Source organism: Lynx rufus, unplaced genomic scaffold, assembly GCF_022079265.1.
Source record: "Lynx rufus isolate CCGP_SWC_20201006 ecotype Redwood Valley unplaced genomic scaffold, mLynRuf1.p SCAF_4, whole genome shotgun sequence".
In the NCBI taxonomy this organism is placed as follows: Eukaryota; Metazoa; Chordata; class Mammalia; order Carnivora; family Felidae; genus Lynx; species Lynx rufus.
Window position 1 is genome coordinate 106,551,028 of NW_025814856.1, and position 21,328 is coordinate 106,572,355.

At 37.6% G+C, this 21,328-nt stretch overlaps 1 pseudogene; it reads right to left on the reverse strand.

Annotated features, from left to right (window-relative positions):
- Positions 1 to 2,144: 2,144 nt before the first annotated feature.
- LOC124523086 (40S ribosomal protein SA-like) lies at positions 2,145 to 3,000 on the reverse strand (annotated as a pseudogene).
- Positions 3,001 to 21,328: the final 18,328 nt, after the last annotated feature.

A 21,328-nucleotide genomic window follows, 5' to 3' on the forward strand; every position in this document is an offset into this window, starting at 1 on the left:
AATAGTGACACATAAAATTCAGTATCAAATCATTGCTCAGAGGATAATATCAAACTCCTGGCAGGGGATCTATGGCCTTCCATGATTTGGTCTCCAACTCTTCAAACTCATCGCCTGCCATTCTGAATCACTCAGAGTGCCAATCATGAGCCATACATCCTTATCCTCCGAGCCAGGACACCTCATGTTTCCTCCACACCAAAAGTCCCCGTGCCATATATCTTTACCTTCTAAAACTCATTTTTAACATTTCCCTCTTTTCTGAAGGCTTTCACGATGGTTTTCATTCTGCTGTCCGTTGGAAGATTATGGTTTCTATGAGTTTGTGCTTCTACTGTTCACATGCCTACTCCTGATATGGAACTCAGCACCATGGTAGTACTTGCTGTGTGGTTTCTTCTAGACTTCTCTGAGAGACAGACTGCATTTTAGTCATCTTTTTATTTACATCTCTAGGAGACAAGTTCTTTTATTTATTTATTTTTTTGGAAGACATGTTCTTAAAAAGTGCTTGGTTCATACTGTTGAATGTATTCATGGCAAAATGAATTAGTGAGCTGATAATTTTTTAAAACGGCACAGAAAATCTTTATTTTCATTTTTATGTTTTTGGAACTGTTTTCTCTTTATAGAACCCAGAACACAATTTGAGTTGCAGCTATTATAAGGAACCATACATTCCAAACTTCATGGAGTTTGAAAATATCAGCAATGGAGTCTGTCCTTTAAGTATTCAGAGACTTTTATCATATGACAATGTCACCTCTGAGGATAAACCTACTGGTATAGACTGGTTCATTAAAGAGAATAAAACTTCACAGGAGTGAGGAGAGCCTTAGGAAAATGATAGGAGAGACTTATTATCATGAATAATGAGAAATTACCATTCTCAGAAGTTTTCTTGGTCCATGTGCTAGCAGCTTGATTTTTAAAACTTTCCATATACACATAAATGAAAACATTAAGTTATGAAAGAACTACAGTCTCAAATACCCTTGTTAAATGATAAATAACCTATGTAGAGCAGGCAAGCACAAGAGAAAATTTCCAAGTCTAGCAATATGGAAGTTATACAAATATGCCGTTGAACATTTATATACCAAAATATATGTATGGGGAATTGAAGCCATCAAGCCAAACATATTTAAAACAAACCCAGGACATTGAATAAATTGGTTAATCATTTCATGCTTTATTCTTATCATTTCTGTGCTTTATCAATTCTTATATTTTTGTACTTTAGCTAATGTATAATTGGTGCTGGCTTTCTATTTTCTCCAAAAATTGTGCAAGTATAAAAATAATGTTTAAAGTCCCATTCCACTTTAGAGATTAAAAACTTATGTGAGTTGTCCAGAGTTAAGTCTTAGGTGAATGTTGGAAATATTTCTGTGAAGATTCCCTACATTCCGGGTACCATACAGTAGGCTGAAAAGGCATGATAACAAATAAGGTTTTTTGGCCACTGCAAGTATGATCTTGAGTTATGTTGTGCGCTTCTGAGACACAAGTTCAGACATTTCTCAGATATTCACACTGCAGGTGGGCTGATGTTAAAAGGAAGAGATGACCCTTATTTCTCTTGCCAAGGGTAAGCTTCATGAGGTATAAGGGAATTAAAGAGGATTTTCCTCTCTTCAAGTATCAACTCCTTCTAAAGGAGTCTCTTCTCAGGTCATGTAGTTTCCTAGATGGTGCTTTGTTACTCTGAAAGCTTCTCATTCCTCATACTTTGGGGGGCAGCACTGACATGAGAGGGGCAGTATGTGTGTTCATTAATACGGGACTTGGAGTAAGACAACCACATTCAAAATTCAGGGCAAGTGATCTCACCTTTAAGTTCATTTCATCACCTTGATTTAATATCCAATATTACCAGTCTCATTGCATTGTTGTGAACTTTAATGAAATTTCTATGTAAGCTGGCACTGAGTAAGTAGACAACAAGCATTGCTTTTAATAGTTATGATTAATTTATTCCGTTTGGTTTTCTATTCTTTTATTTTTGTTAACAAGCACTTTGGGGGAAAAGTTAGAGCCTATTTTTTTTTTTTTTTAATTTTGGTGATTTGGGCAGTTTTTTTGAAACTGCTTATTTTCTGTCAACCTCATTTCTATTTTGTTTGCCTTTGTAGAAGAGCAGCTTAAGACCATCCAGTGGTTGTTCCTGCCCATTCAGTGGCCGGGCAGAGGGAGCTGCACACCAGTCTTCAATGGTAGGCTGAGCGCTCCAGTCTTCAGGAGGGAGCTGCTGAGTAGGCACAGAGGGTACCTGCATGCCTTCAGACCGGTCCTCGACTTCAGGTCGAGTCCAGTGAACTCAGGAGCTGGAGTCGTCCCTTTACCCTGAAATCCCTCCTTGGTCCCAACTTTTTCAGCAGCAGCCTGCTCTTCCTTTTCAATGTATTCAGGATCTCTGTAGAAGTAGAGATCAGGCATGCGCAGGCATGGTGACTTGCACGGGCATAACTTCCCGGCCCAGCATCCACCACAACAGACCCACCACGTGAGCTCCACTGTTGTTGCAAGGGGTGACAGTGTCCACGTAGTGCAGAGGAGAGTGTGTATTACACTGAGCGATGGTGGGCAGGTTAACATAAGACACCTCTATGAGAGGCTGGTGGTCAACCCTGGGAGCAGTAACCACCAGAAGTCTCGGCTCCACAAAGGTGCCTGGATGTGGTTAGTGAAAGTTCCAGGAGCGAAGCAGCCAGCAATAGAAGTGGCTCCACGAGCAGCAGCAAACTTCAGCACAGCTCGCTCGCTGGATGATATGACACTGACATCAGCCAGATTTTCAACGGCAACGGTGGCTCTAGCTGCCAGCACACGTTTCTCCCAAGTTCTCTTCAGTTTTATGTAGATACCATCACCTTTTCTTTTGTAGATGTACTGTTCCATTTGAAAGTTGAGGTTGGTGCCACCAAGGTGGGTTCCTGCTGCAAAGAATTTGAGGACATCCTCCTCTTTCATTTGCAGGCCATCAGGGGCTCCCAACATCGTGAAAGTTTCTCTCTGAGTTAGGAGGGGAATGCAAAACGCCCTATGGACCCCTTCCTGGGCAGCGCATAAAGCGATTTCAGCAGTTTGATGAGCTATGACTTTCATTCCAAAGGTAGAAATCCAGACAAAGTTTGTTGTATGTATCACTTACTTTTAGTTTACTTGTATAATGCCACTTGTCCATCCCCCTCCTCTCTTGTCTCCTGCCAACGGCTCGGCATTTGACATGTTTGGCTAGGAGAGATACAAAGTGAGAAGGCGGGGGTGGTTCTTTGCAGGATTTCTCTCCTAATCCCCAGAGTCTATCTTTTCTATCAGTTCTGCTTTGCTCCAGGTTCACGTATATACAGGAAATTGATGACAAGGCAGTGCTACCCCACGCCGTGCTTCAGAGTAGTGTGTTTATCAGCGGACAGTCTGGCAGCCGGACCTGGGGAAGCACATACCAGCTCTGCATGGCAGCAAACAGCCTCCGACTTGGGCAGTGGCATCCAGGAGCCGTCCCCCTGGGGCAGTGGCGTCCAGGTATTCTACGAGGTGCTCAGGCTGCCAGCATGAAGTCCAAATGTACTGCTTCTCCTCTTTTTTGCTCCCCGTGGAAGTTATATATCTCATAGCCTTTGTTCTGGTCCTGATACCACTTTCACCAGTCATTCTATTTCATTGTGTTCTCCTTCCAGAAAGGGAGTCAGTCAATTAATGAATCCTTTGATTATCCTAAATAACTTACCAATATATATAATTCAAATAAACTGGATTTGTGAAAGGATAAAGCCAAGAGAATTATTCAGAATTATTTATTTTCCAAAGTATACAACATGGAATACTTTGATTTTTTTTAGATGTTCTGAGGTATTAAAATATAATGCTGAGTTAGGGCAACATTACACGCAGAAATGATGATAAATTAATTTATAAAAACACTTGAAATGATCTAGATAAGGACAGCTGATCTTAAGTTCAAAGATAAGTTTATAAGGGCAATAAAAAATGGAAGTCCTATTAGAATATTAGCTAACAGTCAAATGTTTGCTTCTCTGTCCATATTCATATATGAACTGGTGATATGAGGTTGATGGCATCTATTGGATTGAGGAACCTCAGAAATCTTTACGATGGGACACACAATCATATTATAATATATAGATGTATCAAATCAACATGTTGGATACCTGAAATTTTACACAGTTACATGTCAAATATATTTCAATATAAAAAAAGATCAGACACATAAATGTTGTTTGTTAACTGAGGTAAGATGAATTTTATTTCTGGTAATTAAGGCTTATAGATATATTTATTTATTATACATATGTTTAATTTAGTAGTAATAAGGGGGTAAAGTATTCTTTGAATTTTCAGATATTTATTTACTTATCTTTCAACTTACAGATTACCTAAATTCTAACTTGTTCTCTGAGCTTTCATTGTGGCCAATTTGACTACTTCAGTCAGCACTTAGAAAGAAATTCCACTGAATTAAAACTGAGGAACAAAAGTAGACAGTGATATTTTTTTCCTGCTTGCTCCACTCTTTACCTTCTTTTGGAAAATGAAAAGCACATTTTGTGTATTTGTGTATTAATTTGTTCCTCCTGTAATCCATTCCCATGTGATTCTGCATGGAGTTTCCTTCTCAGCACCTTCCCTCTATGCCACAGGAGGAGGCATACAACCAAGCAAAATAATCAAAGGCCTTCTTGTGAACTTTTTAGGTTACAGTTATAGGAAAAGATTCCTTTAATCTTGGGTTGTGAACTTAAGAGAGGAGACAGAGCCTGGACTCTGTTGGGGGCAATGAGTCTAGCTTTTATCCTTGCAAATATTTACATGGTGATTCGTATGTGATAGCCATTTTTCTAAACACTGTGCATATTTCCAATATATACAATATGAACTCAAAATGAGTAATAAGTTTAAATGTAAATTTAATTTATAAAACTTCTAAGTAAAACCATCTATAAAAAACCTTGTGAGGGGCACCTGGGTGGCTCAGTCGGTTAAGCGTCCGACTTCCGCTCAGGTCATGATCTCGCGGTCTGTGGGTTCGAGCCCCGCGTTGGGCTCTGTGCTGACAGCTCAGAGCCTGGAGCCTATTTCAGATTCTATGTCTCCCTCTTCCTCTGACCCTCCCCTGTTCATGCTCTCTCTCTCTCTGTCTCAAAAATAAATAAATGTTAAAAAACAAAACAAGCAAACAAACAAACAAAAAACCTTGTGAATTTCAGTTAGGCAATGATATCTCAGATACATTGCCCAAAATACTATCTATCTATCTATCTATCTATCATCTATCCATCTATCATCTATTTATCTATCTTATCTATCTAAACTAACAAATTGGATTGTCAAAATTAAAAATTTCTGCTCTAATTATTCTAAATAAATAAAGATACTTAAGAAATTGAAAATTAAAGCCATAAGAATTGGCTGATAAGATGCTTGTATACAAATAACATCTAAACAACTATTAACTCATAAAAAAAAATAACAACAAAAAAGTTTTTTTAATGGCAATAGATTAGCACAAACACTTCACCAAAGAAGACATATAGATGGTAGAGCAGCATGTGAAAAGATGCCCAACATCCTTATTCATCTGATAAACCACATGAATATATCTCTATATATTTACTAGAATTTTTTTTAAATAAAGTAACAACTCCAGGTAGTGGCAAGGATGCAGAATAACTGAAATTTTCATATATTAATGAAATAATCTCTAAATGACGCAGCTAGTTTGGAGAACCATTTGGCAATTTCTCTTAAAAGAAAGTATTTACTTACCTTCTGACCTAGCAATCCAACCTGGCATTACTCGTAGGAAAACCTGTGTCTACACAAAAGCCAGTAAGCACATATGCGTAATAGCTTTATTTGGAATTACTAGGACTGGAAAAAAATCCAATGTCCTTTCAGTGATAAAGACATAAGTAAAATGAGGTACACCCATAAAATGGAATATTGCTCAGCGATAAAAAGAGTGAAGAACTGGTTCATGCAACAAGATAGATAAACCAAAATGCATTATATTATGTGGAAGAAGTCATATTCAAAGTCTATATACTGGTGGATTCTATTTATATGACATTCTTGGAGTAGCCATCATATTGGAACAAGAAGAGAAGTGTGGAGTGGGGATTGATTGACATTAAAGGGAAAGCGGTTACTTTGGGGAAGAGGTGACAGAACTGTTCTGTTTTGATTGTGGTGGTGAGTTTATGAAGGTGGACTTTTGTTAGTGTTCACAGAACTGAATACTTAAAGGGTAAATTGTACTGTATATAAATTATATGTTAAATTCTAAACTAAAGAAAAAAGAAGAGGACACTGGCCTCACTTAGGATTCATAGCCATACAATAAAATCTCATGCGGTCATGTGCCTTGGCCTTGCAAGGCATGGCAGGGAGGTGTGGCTTTTTGGAGGTGCTGTTCTTTTTGTTGGAGACAGTGTTGTGAGAGAGGGAATCACTTTGTACTTATATGTCACTATATACTAATTGTTTATTTACTTTTGTATCTGCATGTTACAATTGACATTAGAAGTGTATAAAAGAAAACATCTGAAAAGCTTCCAAACCTGGAAGCAATCAAAATTGTCTCAAACTATGAAACATATACCCTAAACCTAGTGAACTATCGATGAAATCAAGGGAAGAGTGCAAGAGAAAACACATATGTCTATGGATTTTGAGTGGCACAGAGTATTCTGTAAAAGCAGTAGCAAGTGATAGAAACTTGTTGTTTCTCACCTGAAAATACAGAATTGAGAGATGAATTCCAAATGACTTCACAAAATGACCGAAGGATATGTGTTTGTCACTACGGTTCATTGGGTCCCCATCCCATCTGCTGCAGAAAGTTTCTAGAGTCACAAATAAGGCTGGAAGAAGCATACTTATTAGAAAATCCAGCCCTACCTTGCTTCTCTTCGGATTCTTGTGGAGTCTGGGCGGGGTATATACATGTGTTTAGGTTTGTGTATGGTTACAGATGGAGGCCCTGCCATTAGTTTCTGTCACCTGCAACCAAGAGAATCCTGATTGATACAAATCCTACTTTCATCCACTTTTTTGCCAAGGCATTTTCTTCACTCTCCAAATCCTTACTCTCCTTTAGGGCTTGTGATTTTCCAAATAAAAAGCAAAAATGTTCTGCATATTTTTGGTTTATCTTCCCATCATATTCCTTTCATAAGGCATTTTCTGTGCACACAATTGAAGGAAAAAAATGAGGAAGATACAGGATGAGGAAACCGAAGATTAATATCTCAAAATATCATACACTCATAATTATAAGAAGTTAAAGCGACTACAAACAAACCTAAAAATAAGTATGCAAAACATGGATGGCAAAACTATAATGTATGAATAACAGCTGAAGTTAATACGAAATTATGCTTTTTCTTGGGGTGGCTGGTGGCTCAGTAGGTTAAGTGTTCAACTTTAGCTCAGGTCATGATCTCAGAGTTAGTGATTTTGAGCTCCGTGTCAGGCTGTACTGACTGCTCAGAGCCTGGAACCTCCTTCGGATTCTGTGTCTCCCTCACTCTCTGTCCTGCCCCCACTTGTGCTCTGTCTGTCTCTCTCTCTCCCTCAAAAATAAATAAACATTTAAACAAAACCTAAAGTATGCTTTATCTTAAATATGAAGACATTAAGGAAAGGGAAATCCTCCTAAATTAATCTATAATTTTTTTTTGTTCTTGGGCGCGGAGAACTTGATGAAATGCTACTAGATTCACCTAAAAGATTAACTGTCTAGGGAAAAAAAAAAGTAAAGTTTCACTATCCCATTGGTTTTTAAAATCCTTACAATCACTGTTATAAAGCAGTGGAAATACAGCTGAATACATATGGGGATTTAGTGACTGATAAAAGTGACATTTTAAATAATTATGAGAAATTATCTTATAAATTATATTTGAAAACTGGCAGGTGATGTAGGGAAAATGATGCTGGATTTCTAATATTTACTTATGTAAGACTTTAAACTTCTAACTTTTAAATGTACAAATTTGAAACCATAAAAATACCAAAGAGAAAAATTATAGAAAATTATTAGAAGAGATTGTTTCCAAGTAAAAAACAACAAAAAACTACAGCTTTATAAGGAAACTTTGTTTTGACTGCATACAATTTAGTAATGTTTAAAGAATAGTGACTATTATAAACCACATAACAGAGAAAAAAAAAAGAAATAAATACTTATCAATGTCAATTCCCCTAAAGTAACCTATGAATTTGGGGCTAAACAAATAAGAAAAGCAATAAGTTAGCAAGGGATATTATAGTCATTTTGGTGTTTTTGTGTGTGTGTGTTGTTTTGTTTTTTAAAACACTCAACATTTATTGAAATAAATGTGAGGTTACTTGTACAGATTTTTTGTCACATCTCATAGCATTTAAAAATGTTTTTCATGTTTCAATTGTCCCTACCAGCTCATGCCAAATTTTAATTACTTTTTAAGTAATAGTGAACTAATTAATTCAAATATAATACTCATAAGATCTAATTCTAGAGGATGCAATGAACTGGGAATGATATATTATTAAGAATTTTATTAAAGCCATTTATATTCTGGAAACACAATCCTAACATAATTATAGAAAAGTTCAATGAGAGCGAATGTAGCCTCAATTAAATAACAAACTGAGCTAAAAGGACACAACTTGGAATGAATTTAAGGAGAAAACACATCCAATATCTCGTTGTGCCTGTGGATGTTGGGGGTGTGGTGCCTGTTGTAAACGCGACTCAAATCTGCACATCAGCCTCCACCTAGGGGTCCTCATAGCCCACCCCTCTGGCTCCCCTGGGGACCTGAGGATGCAGAGATGTCTTGACCCTGGTGGGTCTCTGCCTTGGGCCTCATGTGGATAGCAGGCGCTAGCTACATGGTCCCCTTGAAGATGCTGGATTTAGGAGCACCTGGGTGGCCCAGTCAGTTAAATGTCTGACTCTTGATTTTGGCTCAGGTCATGATCTCAGGGTCGTGAAACTGAGCCCTGCATTAGGCTCTGTGATGACACTGGCTCTGTGCTGACAGGGTGGGGCCTGCTTAAGATTTCTCTCTCCTTTCCCCTCTGCCCCTCCCCTGCCCTGCTCCTACTTTTTCTTTCTCTCTCAAAAGAAAAGGAAAAGAAAAAAAGAAAAGAAAAGGAAGAGAAAAGGCCAGATTTAAAATTCCAATCAGCCCTTTTTTTGCCCGTTGTGAAAATTTTCTTTCCCTGGATCCCTTGAGCTTTTCCTTGGTCAACAGAACTGCCAACCAACTTTCTTGAGCTATTTGCTCACAGAGCTAATCCACTTTACACAGAAAGAATGGTGCTTTCCATATTTTTTTTTTCTCCAGGTATTTGGCCATCTTCCTATAGGAGTCAAGGGTTTGATGCTTACGGCTGATGTTTTTATATACTTTGGAAAATTTCTCCTCTATTTCTAAGCATTAAATTCTCTCCCCCATTGATTTTCTGTGAAGTTGCATTTCACAGGTGTTCAGGATATAGTTCAGGAATCTCTGGGGTTTCAACTGAAACCTTTGAACCTTGCTTTAACTGTGAATTTTCACATTGCTCTGGTTGGAGACTTTTGATTTGAACTATAGGTAATTTATGCATTTGATTTTCCTCCTGTACTTTAAGAATGTTCCTTGTTTTCCTCTTAAAAGTTTTTTAAAGGTAACATTTAAGTTAATATCATCAGTGAATTTCTTCAGCTAGACACCTGACTGATAATCTTGGCCTCCATTTTCTGATTTACTCTTTCTTTCCAATTTCCTGTTGCCATCAACATGTAAACTTTTATAAAGAGAGCAGATAAATGTATCACTTTCAGCACAGAATCATTCCTGGAATTTAATAGGCTCTCTTTACCATTCCCAATCTGTTACCCTATGTGTTGAAGTTTTCAAACATTTTTTTCTGTTCCTTCAACTCTGCCACTCTTTCTGACCATTTAGCATCTTCCTGGGCACAAAGCTTCAGGCTTTCCTGACACTGAACATCTTTAAAACCATTAGCTATTTCCCTCTGACATTCTATATTCTTTTGAGATGACTTTAAGGTATTTTTGGTCTTAATCACTTGGAATTGGAAGGATTTTGATGTCTCTTTGAGTGGCACTCACTCTTTAAGGCTCTTTGAGTGATGTCTCTTTGATCCTCCAACATCAGCCATCTTTACTCCATGAAGTGAGATTTTAGGGGACTTACTTTCTGTTCTTATTTGAGGAAGTCTCCCCCAGGGAAAAGGGAGACCTGTTCACTTGTTTACTAAGTGCAGGCAAACACAGTGTTTGTACTTCCAGAGGGCTGGTCTCTGTTACAGGTGACTCGAAGGCTCCAGAGGCTTCTGTAATGGGTTTAATTTTCTCACTGATTTTATGATACTTTTTAACTTGGGCAGAAAATCTTTGGCTGGCTTATTCTACCTCAAAGTACACTGGCATTTTACTGTACAAACAATCAAAACAGTACATATCAAAATTTTCAAGGAAAATTGAAATGCCCTGGAGCCTTGTGTCCATAATTCAGACAAGAGCAGCAGTTCACAATTGCCCCAGATCTAGCTGGAAGGGTGTTTCTGTGGCCTTCAGGAGGCCCTCCCTGGCCCCAGTGGGTACTTTGGCTCTGCTTCTGATCGTTAGCTTATGGGTTACAACTGCCTTCCCAGAACTCTGTGAGTTCTTCGTCAAACCATCAAGTCCTGACACTCAGGAGAGACCATTAGTGAGGCTGCAGGAGGGGTCCCTATTAAAAAGGTATTGCTCTCTAACTTTGTTCTGGGACTGCACAAGTGGGAAGCAGTTTTATTTGTACAGTACACTGGGGGAAAGGCCAATTACAGGCAAAACAGACTAGCCCATAAGCCATGAGCATTCAAGGCTCATCTGGCCCCACATGAATCCTGGAGGATCCAAGCACTGCACACCTTAACCAAACCCATAGAACTGACGGTGAATAAGCTCATCTTTCCAGTCCTGGTGTTGCCCCTTCAAGAGCTTCCTGACCTGGGGCTTCTAGCTTATAAACAATATTTGAGGAAAGCAATGCAGATTATAAATCATCTTCCAGGAGAGCATCTTTTTTAAGATGACTATCCTCTGAAACTGACCATCCTATGAGGTTGTTATGTATCTTTTGACCTATAACCTGCAGCCTACACAGGTTAAATGGCTTTTTCAAGGACAAAATCTTTGCAGTTGCAGGGTTGGATTCTGAACCAAAATCATCTGATTCCATGTAAAGTTAAAATATTTTTTTTGTTTGTTTCCTTAATGTGAATGCCTCCCACTCCCTTCTCTTTTTAAAACAAGGATTTATTAAATATTTTCTAAGGTCCAGTTCAGAAAAAATTCTTTAATTCCTTCATTATTCCTTTTTTCTCTTAATATAATAGCAAATTGACCATTTTTTGTAATATGTATTATTTACCCATATACCTAGCTAGCTTAATGGAGTGTAGAAAATTGTTATGTCTATTACCCATTTCTTCATTACTCTTAGCTACTAGATCTCAGGAGGAGCATGTAGCAACATTTCATTAAATACTAATAACCTGCTTCTCCTTCTTTTCAAAATTTAGTTCAGAGGATTATGTACAAGAGAATCTTTTTTAGAAAGAATTGGAATAATTGTTATAAATAATTTAATATCTTAAAATAAATTAGTTGTATTTTTCTTGAGTGTAAATTTCTATGTATTTTGGTTATAAATAATAAAATATTTTGAAGGAGAGATTTTTATTTTCATGTTTTTATTTCTCTCATTTGCATTTGTAAGTCTGATAGAAGTTATTAAGTCAAATAAATTATTACTGTTGAGCGTTTTGTTACTATGGTTTCAGACCTCCATTTTTTATTAATAGAACTCCAATGGGGGGGATGAGCCTATCTTACTTTAATAATTTACTTCGTTTAAATTACCAGACACATCAAAAGCCAAAACATGTAAAGGCTGTAACAGAAACTAAAGTCTAAATTTTCAACCAAATAATCCTTGATACCTTTTTTTGTCTTCATTGCTCTTAAAAAACAAAATCAGTGAAAATAACAAACCCCAAGGAATAAAATTTGGGGTTTGCTTTATTACTACGGAAATCCCTCATACAGAAAAAAAAATCTTTATTTCCAATGGAAAAACAAAGTTGAATTGTTCTAGATTTGATGCATTTAGGATATCCTTTCTCTCTTTTACTTCCTTAATTGTATTCATGTTTTTATCTGTTGGTTTCAAACATCCCCACAGCTCCCAGCTCCCATTTCCTCTGCAGGATTTTAAGCAATTTGAAGTCAGCCTTTCAGTGACTATGTCTTCTTTCCCTCTTGTAGTCTTTCTTCCCCTTGGACCTATCATGTGCTTCGAAAATAGAATAAGTTTATTCAATGTCTACTGAATAAACAGAAGGGTTGAACTACTCCCCTGAAACTAGAGCATTTTCCTTACATCTTAGAGAATATCTTCTTTTTCAAAATGAAAACAGGACTAACTGAAGCATAGCATGGGGATGTGATGAGTAGGGGTTTAAGCGGAGGGTAGGTATCAGTGGGGATCCCTAAAGCTTGCTCTAGGGTGGAGCTTAGGCCTCCCTAAAAGATAGGACTTAAGTTACCGGCTCTCCCATGGAACAGGGTTTCTGTGTCTTGCCCTTTTTCTTTCATGCCGCACTCAGATAAAATGTCATTATGACATAATAAAAGGTATAAGCATTTGGTGTTCAATTCTGTAAGGGACCCTTCATCCTTCCTTTGTCTGATTAATTTCTCTTTCCACTCAACTGGAAAACAACTCTCCCAGGAGAGATTAGTTTTTTCTGTCTCTTTCCCCTCCAGTATATGTGTGTGTGTGTGTGTGTGTGTGTGCATGTGTGTGTGTGTGCGTGTGTGTGTATGTGTGTGACTTTTTTTTTCTTTTAAGTATTAGATGTTTTAGGTGGTTGGTCTTCTCTAGTTTGCTTTAATTTTTTTCTTATTAACAATAGAAAAGTAAGATCACTTTTATTTTTATACTCCTCTCTAAGTGAGGTATATGTTATTAGAATAATATTGAATAATATTGAATAACTGAAAAGGATTGAGTACACTTGGTACCTGGGCCACTCTACAGATAAGGGAGGTCATGGGCAGGAGGAACCACTCCTATCTCCAACCTCCCAAGTGTTTGCCATAGGGAATTAGTGACTCAAAACCTTAGGTCCTTGAGTTCATAGTACTTAGGTATATATTAATGGAATGTTTTTTCTAAGTGACTGCTTTCTTTGTCAAATTTCATTTTTCAAGAGAGTTATATGGTATAAATCATTTTAATTTAAATTTTCTATAGAATTCCAAAAATCACAAGGCACCTCTTCTCAGTTGAATCCACTTGTTGACCCAGGTCATGCCTAATTTGCCTTTGTAGAGAATGCAGTGACTGCTACTAAAGGTAACACTTATTTTTCAAGAATGCTTTCGTCAATGAGAAATTCTGCAGCTCACTTTAATAAAGCTTTTATGTTAAGTAAACAGAAAGATATTCAGAAGTGCTAAATATACTTTCTTACTGTCAACATATACAATTATAGAGGAGCTTTTCTTCTCCAAACACAATAATTAATTCAAATTAAACTCTTGGCAACTCTTTTGAAATGGACTGTATTACATGCAGTGTTGTTTTGTTATATTCTAAGGAGACTGAGATGGAAAAAGAAAGATGAATTATATTTTAGAATATAATCTTGTAAAGCTATAAGCCTCTACTGGTAGCATTTTTTCTGTGCATGATTCTTTTTTTAAAAATTTTTTTGTTTACATTCATTTATTTTTTAGAGAGAGAGAGAGACAGAGAGAGAGAGAGAGAGACAGAGCGTGAGCAGGGGAGGGGCAGACAGAGAGAAGAAGACACGGAATCTGAAAGAGGCTCTGGGCTCTGAGCTGCCAGCACAGAGCCCAACGTGGGGCTAGAACCTATGAACAGGGAGATCATGACTTGAGCCAAAGTCGGATGCTCAACTGACTGAGCCACCCAGGTGCCCCATTCTTCTTTTTTAAAAAAATTTATTTATTTTGAGGGAGAGAGAGAGAGTGAGTGAGAACGAGTGAGGGAGGGGCAGTGAGAGAGGGAAAGAGAATCTCAAGTAGCCTTCATGCTGTCATTTTGCAGAGCCCAACGTGGGGCTCCATTTCACCAACTGTGAGATCATGACCTGGGCCAAAATAAGGAGTCGGTCGCTTAACCGACTGAGCCACCCAGGCACCCTGTGCACAATTCTTAAATATACAAATCAATTAAATTTTATAAATGTAGATGTCTGTAACCACCACATAGATCAAGATACAGAATATCTTTAGCACCTCAGGACCCTCCCTTATGTCCCTCCTTATGTCAATTCACAAAGGTAACCATAATTATAACCCTCATCATCATGAGTTAATTTTTCCTGTTCATGAATTTTATATAAATGGAATCATATGCTATTTTCTCTTTTGAGTTTGTCTTATCTTGTTGAACATCATGTCTATTTTATTCACTTAAATTGTGTGTAGCAATGGTTCATTGTTGTTTTTATTACTGAGCAGCATGAATACTGCACAATTTATTTATCCATTCTACTGTAGATGGACATTTGAGTTGAACTCAGTTTTGGACAATTATAATTAAAAGTCCTTGTACAGGCTTTTGGTGAGTATAAGAACTCATTCTTGTTAGAGCACATTCCCAGGTCCAGACTTGTTGGGTCATAGATATTTTTAGTTCCACTATATAGCCACATAATATATCTTTTTTTTTTTTAAGTTTATTTAGTTTGGGTGGGGAGGGGCAGAGAGAGATGGAGATAGAGAGATAGAGAATTCCAAGCAGGCTCTGCATTGCCAGCGCAGAGCCCAACTCAGGGCTCGAGCTGATTAACCATGAGATCATGACCTGAGTGGAAACTAAGAGCCAATGGCTTAACCCACTGAGCTACCAAGGTGCCTTTAGCCACATAATATTTCAAAGTGGTTGTACCAACACACATATCCACAGCAGTGTGGAAGAGTTCCAGGCATTCCACGTTTTCACTATCACTTTGTATTGTTATTTTCTTGTTAAACAATCTGTTGTGTGTATTGATACATTATTGTAGTTTTAATTGGCCCTTCCCTGATAATTAATGTGTTGGGCACATTTTCGTATGCCATTGACCAAACTAGTTCTCACTGATAGCCATAGTTATGCAAAAATTCCACTGGCCTTTACTTTTCTTAGTAACTCTTAATATTCTTGTCCCTGTTTCCTTTTTGTTACCTTTTGTCAATCTAAGCCTAGATTTGCTAAACTAAAAATCACTGTGAGATGGACCCTGTCATATTTCAGAGTGCAGGAATCAAAGTTTTTTAGAACAGAAAATGACTATCTTTGTGCTTGTGGTCTGACTGTTGTTAATTTTTTTTTTAATGGGAGGCTTGGGCCTAAATATAAATTGTCTATCTTTTGGCAATAATGACAAAAAAACAAAAAGAAACAAAGAAACTAATTGCTTTGTTTGCTTTCCTAATAGCATAAGGAAAATTTTGCAATTTATGTTTTATTAGAGATGGTGCTTTTTTTTTATAATGGCTAAATATACATTATTAAGATTGGAATGAGTTGCTTTTAGACATAAAGAGTTCCCATCACTAAATATATTCCAGCAGAAACTGATGACCATCTGCCAGAGAAGAAGAATACATCTTTGCACGTAGACTAGTAGTATTTTAAGTTTCCTTCAGACTATAAGGTTTTTTTTTAATTCTAAAATACGGAAATCCTTCATGGCACAAAAATTTGTCACGTGTTTTTTTTTTTTTTTTTAAGATGCTCACTTTTCATTAGCTTACTTGATCATGACAGATACTCCTAATGGTACATTGTAAAAATTTTATTTTTATTTTATAGATGAAGAAAACAGGGTCCTGAAATTGTTCCATCTGGTTAGTCTACAAAGTGGCAGAACCTGGAAGAGGTTCCAGTTTCCCTGGCACTGGTCCTGGTTTTCAATTACTGCATCTCTGGGGCTGGAGTTTATAACCTCAGAGAACAGGAGGAGCAAGTAGACGTACAGTGCAGGTGCAAGAGTTTACTCATATGCTGTTCATTATATACACATTCCTGTGGAGGATTCATAGGAGAGGGAATATACAGTGTTGGATGAGATTGTACAGGGAACGTAATGTACGGTGAAGTTGAAAAGTGGTAGCTGCAATGAGGTTTTGGGTTAACATGAGTATCTCAGGAGCCCTGGGAAGGATCAGACTGATAGGAAATACAATGAATGTACTATTAAGAAAAGATGAGTGCCCAGATCTCTACGGTCAGGTGAATGACATCATGTGAATGTCCCATTGACTGTGTATTGTGGCCAAGAGTGAGACACAAGGTGGAGGCTGACTGGACTTGGGAAATTCTCAGAACACATGTTCTGTATGCCTTTTCTCCAAGGTTACAGAGAATGTAAATAACAATGACGAATCCTTAAAAACATAAGAAATTGGGGAAAAAAGCAAAAGCTACTTATGATTCAGCCAAAATACTGTCTTTACACAGACTTTTAAATCAGGTACTTTGAATCAAAAAGTCTCAAATTTTAAGTATGGGCTTGATAACATAGCGAAATGTATTGGGCGTTGTGTTTCATGGTAAAATTCACTTTTCCCCGAGAAACTCTCATGTGCTGTGTATACATATTGAAAACCAGATGGAAAATCCTGTCCATTTTTTATTGTCTTCGGTGTGGCTTGTGTTTTATCACTTGCCAAGTCATGGCCACCTGTGGCTCTGTTTTGGCCGCTCTGCGTTTAACAGGCCAGACATTCTGTTCACAGGAAGGGCCTCCTGAAGCCTAACTAAAAAGCAAGTAATTCACATGACCAAGGTTCTGATAATAAGGATTTGCTGAATACATAATTTGACGTGTTTTGCTTTGAGCCGACACTCTATCCAGTGCTTTTGTTGGCATCACTGCCAAAGACTTTTGCACACAAACAATTAGTAGCAGGTCGTTTGATTTTCCACACAGGAAACCCAGCACAGAACAGCCAGTCCTCTAAAGATATATCTTCTCTTTTCCTATTGTTTTCATTCTGTTAAACTGTAGCCATTAACACATTAATGGACCAATTACTGGTCACAGGACCTTAGGGGTGTAGCACTCATAGTCCCAAGAATCTCCCTAAACTTAGATCAAGGGCCCTTCAGAATCTCCTAAAGTACAAGATTGGCCAAGATGACTCAGTAAATAATCTGACCAGATAGTGTAGAAGCAACACCTTGGTAAGATGCTTAACTGGTTAGTTCTTGTAGAAGATTCTAAATGGTGCCATATTTTCATGTATTTTTTGGTAGTTTGACAAATGTCCTTACATTGTAAAATGGTTTCTTCTGTACTTTGAATGCCTATGGTAAATGTGGCCTGACTTCAAACACAAAATTTAATCAGCCATTTAACTTTGAGAGAAGATTATTGAATGCGCACATCTCAATTATCTTTACCTGTAAAATGAATGCATTGCAGAATTGATCCAGAAGATTCTTTCAGAGGTTCTCAGTTTGGTCTGCCCATGGTATTCACCTGAGAGGCTTTAGGAAATGCACTTGCACATGCCTGACCTCTGGAGATTCTAATTTAATGGTGTGGTCTGGTACAAAGCTGGACTGGTAGATTATAAAAAGTTGACTGCACAGCAGAATCACCCAGGGAGCTTTTAAAAATCAATGCATAGTCTGCAGTATTTCTTAATACTTCCCAGGTAATTACAACGTGCTGCCAGGGTTGAGCGTTATTACTCCAAAACAATATCATCTGTCATTTGACAAAAAATATTAAGAAGCTATGTGGGTATGTTTGTGATACACAGTGTATGCATGTAAGATTGCTCACGCCATCTAGGCTGATTAAATTTTGTAGCCCTACATAACTCTAAGCAAACATGCTCATTCATCCATTTACTCAGAAAACATTTACTAACTACTCACTATATACTGTGTTCTTTACTAAGTACTTATAACCATGTTTATAATGTTACCACTTGCATTAAAAAATTTCTTGAAAACACAAAATTTAAAACAAATGCAATACTTTACATTATGGGCCACAATTAAACTTTATTTCCAGATGAAGAAGTTCATGAATATATGTCCTTTAAAAACGAATGCACAGTGTGCATAAACAACTAGAAAATGAACATAATCTTTGAGTTAGCAATTCTACTTAGAGCAATTTATCTTAAAGTACACAGAGGTATTTATGCAGGGATATTAATCACATCTTTTGAAAGCAGCTCCAAACACAGAACATGCACTATAAATTATAGTACAGCTACATAAGGAAATATTTAGTCATCATAATTATAAATGTGTAATTATTGACATAGAAATATTTTCATGATAATAAAGTCTGGATGAATGTATATTAAAAAGGTAACTGCTTTCCACTGTAGTGGGGTTAGGTATATTTCAATCTGATAATTTTCCTTTTACTTATTTGTAATTATAATTATTCTACTATGCATTACTTATATTAAGTTTCAGGGGGTGCCTGGGTGGCTCAGTTGGTTGAGCGTCCAACTCTTGATTTCGGCTCAGGTCATGATCTCACAGTTGTGAGATCGAGCCCTGTGTAGGGCTCCATGCTGGGTGTGGAGCCTATTTAAGGTTCTTTCTCTTCCTCTCTCCCTGTCTCCCAACTTCTCTCAAAAAACACAAAGTTTCAGAAATGATTTTGAGAAGAAAACTAAGTTAAATGCTAAAGCCAGTCTGGTTCTACTAAGTCTTTATTTGGCATTCATTTTTTTGTTTGTTTTACAAATTTATAAAAAGCCCATTAATTATTTCCTGAAGTGTTTTATAATTTTTGTTTTGACAGAGACAGGTGTTAGGAGTTTTCTGGGATAGCCCACTAGTCCAGTGAGCTAGCTGGGAATTTAAGAGATACTGAGAGAAAGAAAAGATTTATCGTTCTAACTATTATCTAATTTATACGAGGTAAAAGTGACCCAAAACACCCCAAAACAAAAAGCATTATAACAAAAAGTTATAGGCAGAACAATACTTGCCCCCAAAGATGGCCACATCCTAATTCTCAGTAGCTGTGATATGTTGTGTTGCCAGGTTAAGGTTACAGGTGGAATTGATGTTGCTAATCAGCTGACCTTGCGGATGTGGCATGTTTTGGATGATCCAGGTGGGCCTAATGTAATCAGGAGAGTCTTTATAAACAAAAGAGGGCAGAGTTAGAGTTGGAATGGGACAGTGGCAGGGGTGGGAAGGATTTCCTCTGCAGCTACCAGCTCTCAAAATGGAGGAAGGGGCCCCAGGCCACAGAATGCAGGCAGCCTCTTGGTGCTGGAAAAGCGAGAAGATGGATTCTCTCCTAGAGCCTCCAGAGAGGAACTGACAACACCTTGAATTTCCCCTCAGTGAGACCCATGTTGAACTTCTGACCACCAGAGCTGTAAGTTAACAAATCTGTCTTGTTGTTGCTCATTAAGTTGGTGATAATTTGTCATAGCAGCAGTAGGAAAGGAATGCCAATCTTATCGAAGGTGTAATGTGAAGAAAAAAAAACAACCTTGAAATCCTCATATTTTGCCTTGGAAGTTTTTCCCATATCTTTTTCTGCATTTGCTCCTCTCCCTCTGGTTAGAGGAAAGTTCTTCCTACTGTCTGTCCTATTTGTGGCTAATAATAGTGATGCTGAGGCAGTGGTGAAGCAGAATTTGATTTTCGTATAAAGCTGGGAGAGGTATGAAAGAATGGAAGGCACACTATAAAGTGCAGAATTAAGAAAGGATAGACAGTAATGACATGGATTTAATTTAAAAAGAACTCAAAAGAATGTTAGTAGTGCCCAAAAAGGAGTTATTCTATTTCTTAAAATGGAAGCAAAGAAAGGGGAAACCCACAAACGTTAATAGGAGAGTGAAAATTCAAAGTCATCTAGGCTAAGGAAATTAGCTTCATTCTGGCTTACAGACAGGAAAAAGAAAATGTATATAATTGTATGAGGACCTAGGGATTTTGCTTGGTCGGTTTTTCAGTTGTTGGATAATCAGGAGGTTTAGCAGTGGCTATAAGGCCATGATGGGGGAATGACAAAATGAGACACTTGAGCTCAATTCAGTAGCTGTCACCTGTACAATGGGACTGGGGGTGCAACCTGTAAGGAATGTCTGCATGGGTAAGTCCATGTCTGCAAAGGTGGCAGAGACTTGTCTGAATCAGAAAATAAGAGCTGAATGTGAGGTAACAAATTGTCATCTCGTGGCTGTGGCTGAGGCAGAAGCCTGGGAAACTGACAAACCATTCACCTAATGATACAGGTAAGTGAGATTTCAGCGGCCTTCATTGCTCTGTTTATTACTGAACTAAGTAATTCCCAGAACTGTGAGACCAAAATGATTTAGTAATTTTTTTTCCCTCTCTGAATGGCTGAAGTTGGGGTGGGTGACCAACTCTCCTCCCCTTTGCTAGGAGCTAGGAGAGGGAGGGGATAAGGTAAGTGGAGGTTAAAAATAAGGAGGGACAAGTAGCTAGCAATACATTTAGTGAACATCCTTGTTCACAATTTTGAGGATAGTGCCCTGACAACAATGGGCTATATCCCACAGTTTATTAAGACGTTGGATTATTTAGTAAATATTCTCAAGTGCATCCAAAACCAGTGTAATTTTTAAAGAACAAAATACTCAAGTTCAGAATAAAGTCTGAATTACTTTGAGGAAAAAGCACAGCTTCATAAGCAGGGTAGTAATTTGATGTGACAGAACCTCCAAGAGACATCTTAGCAACTCCTCGGCCTTTAAGTCTCGAATGCGTGACTTCATGATTAGAACTGACCCTGGAGTCAGATGGATGCATGGCCCAACCTACACTTTGCTACTGTCTACAATTAGAAACTTGTCTTGCTAAACTTACCTGATTCTTACATTTCTAATCACTGAAATGATTATGATGCAATCGTAATTTTAAGACTGATAAAATAAAAGCAAACGCCTGTAAAGTGCTAGTTGTACCCTGCACACTTAAATTAACTCATTTTATCCTTAGAACAGCTTTATAAAATTGCTACTGTTCTTACTGTTGTATTACAGATGAGGGTCAGAAGTACAGAGAGGTTGAGTTGCCAGATATTATACATTTAGAATGTGTGAGAGCTGGAACGTGAACCCACAATGTTGCCTACAAAGCTCACTTCATAACATTCTCACATTCTCACTGGATTGTCATGAAGTGTTAATTAGATAAGCGTGTGTATATAATCATGTCTTCCCCCTTTCATCTTCCTTTGGATCTTTCCCTTCTTCAAATGATTTTAAAGACCAAAGGGG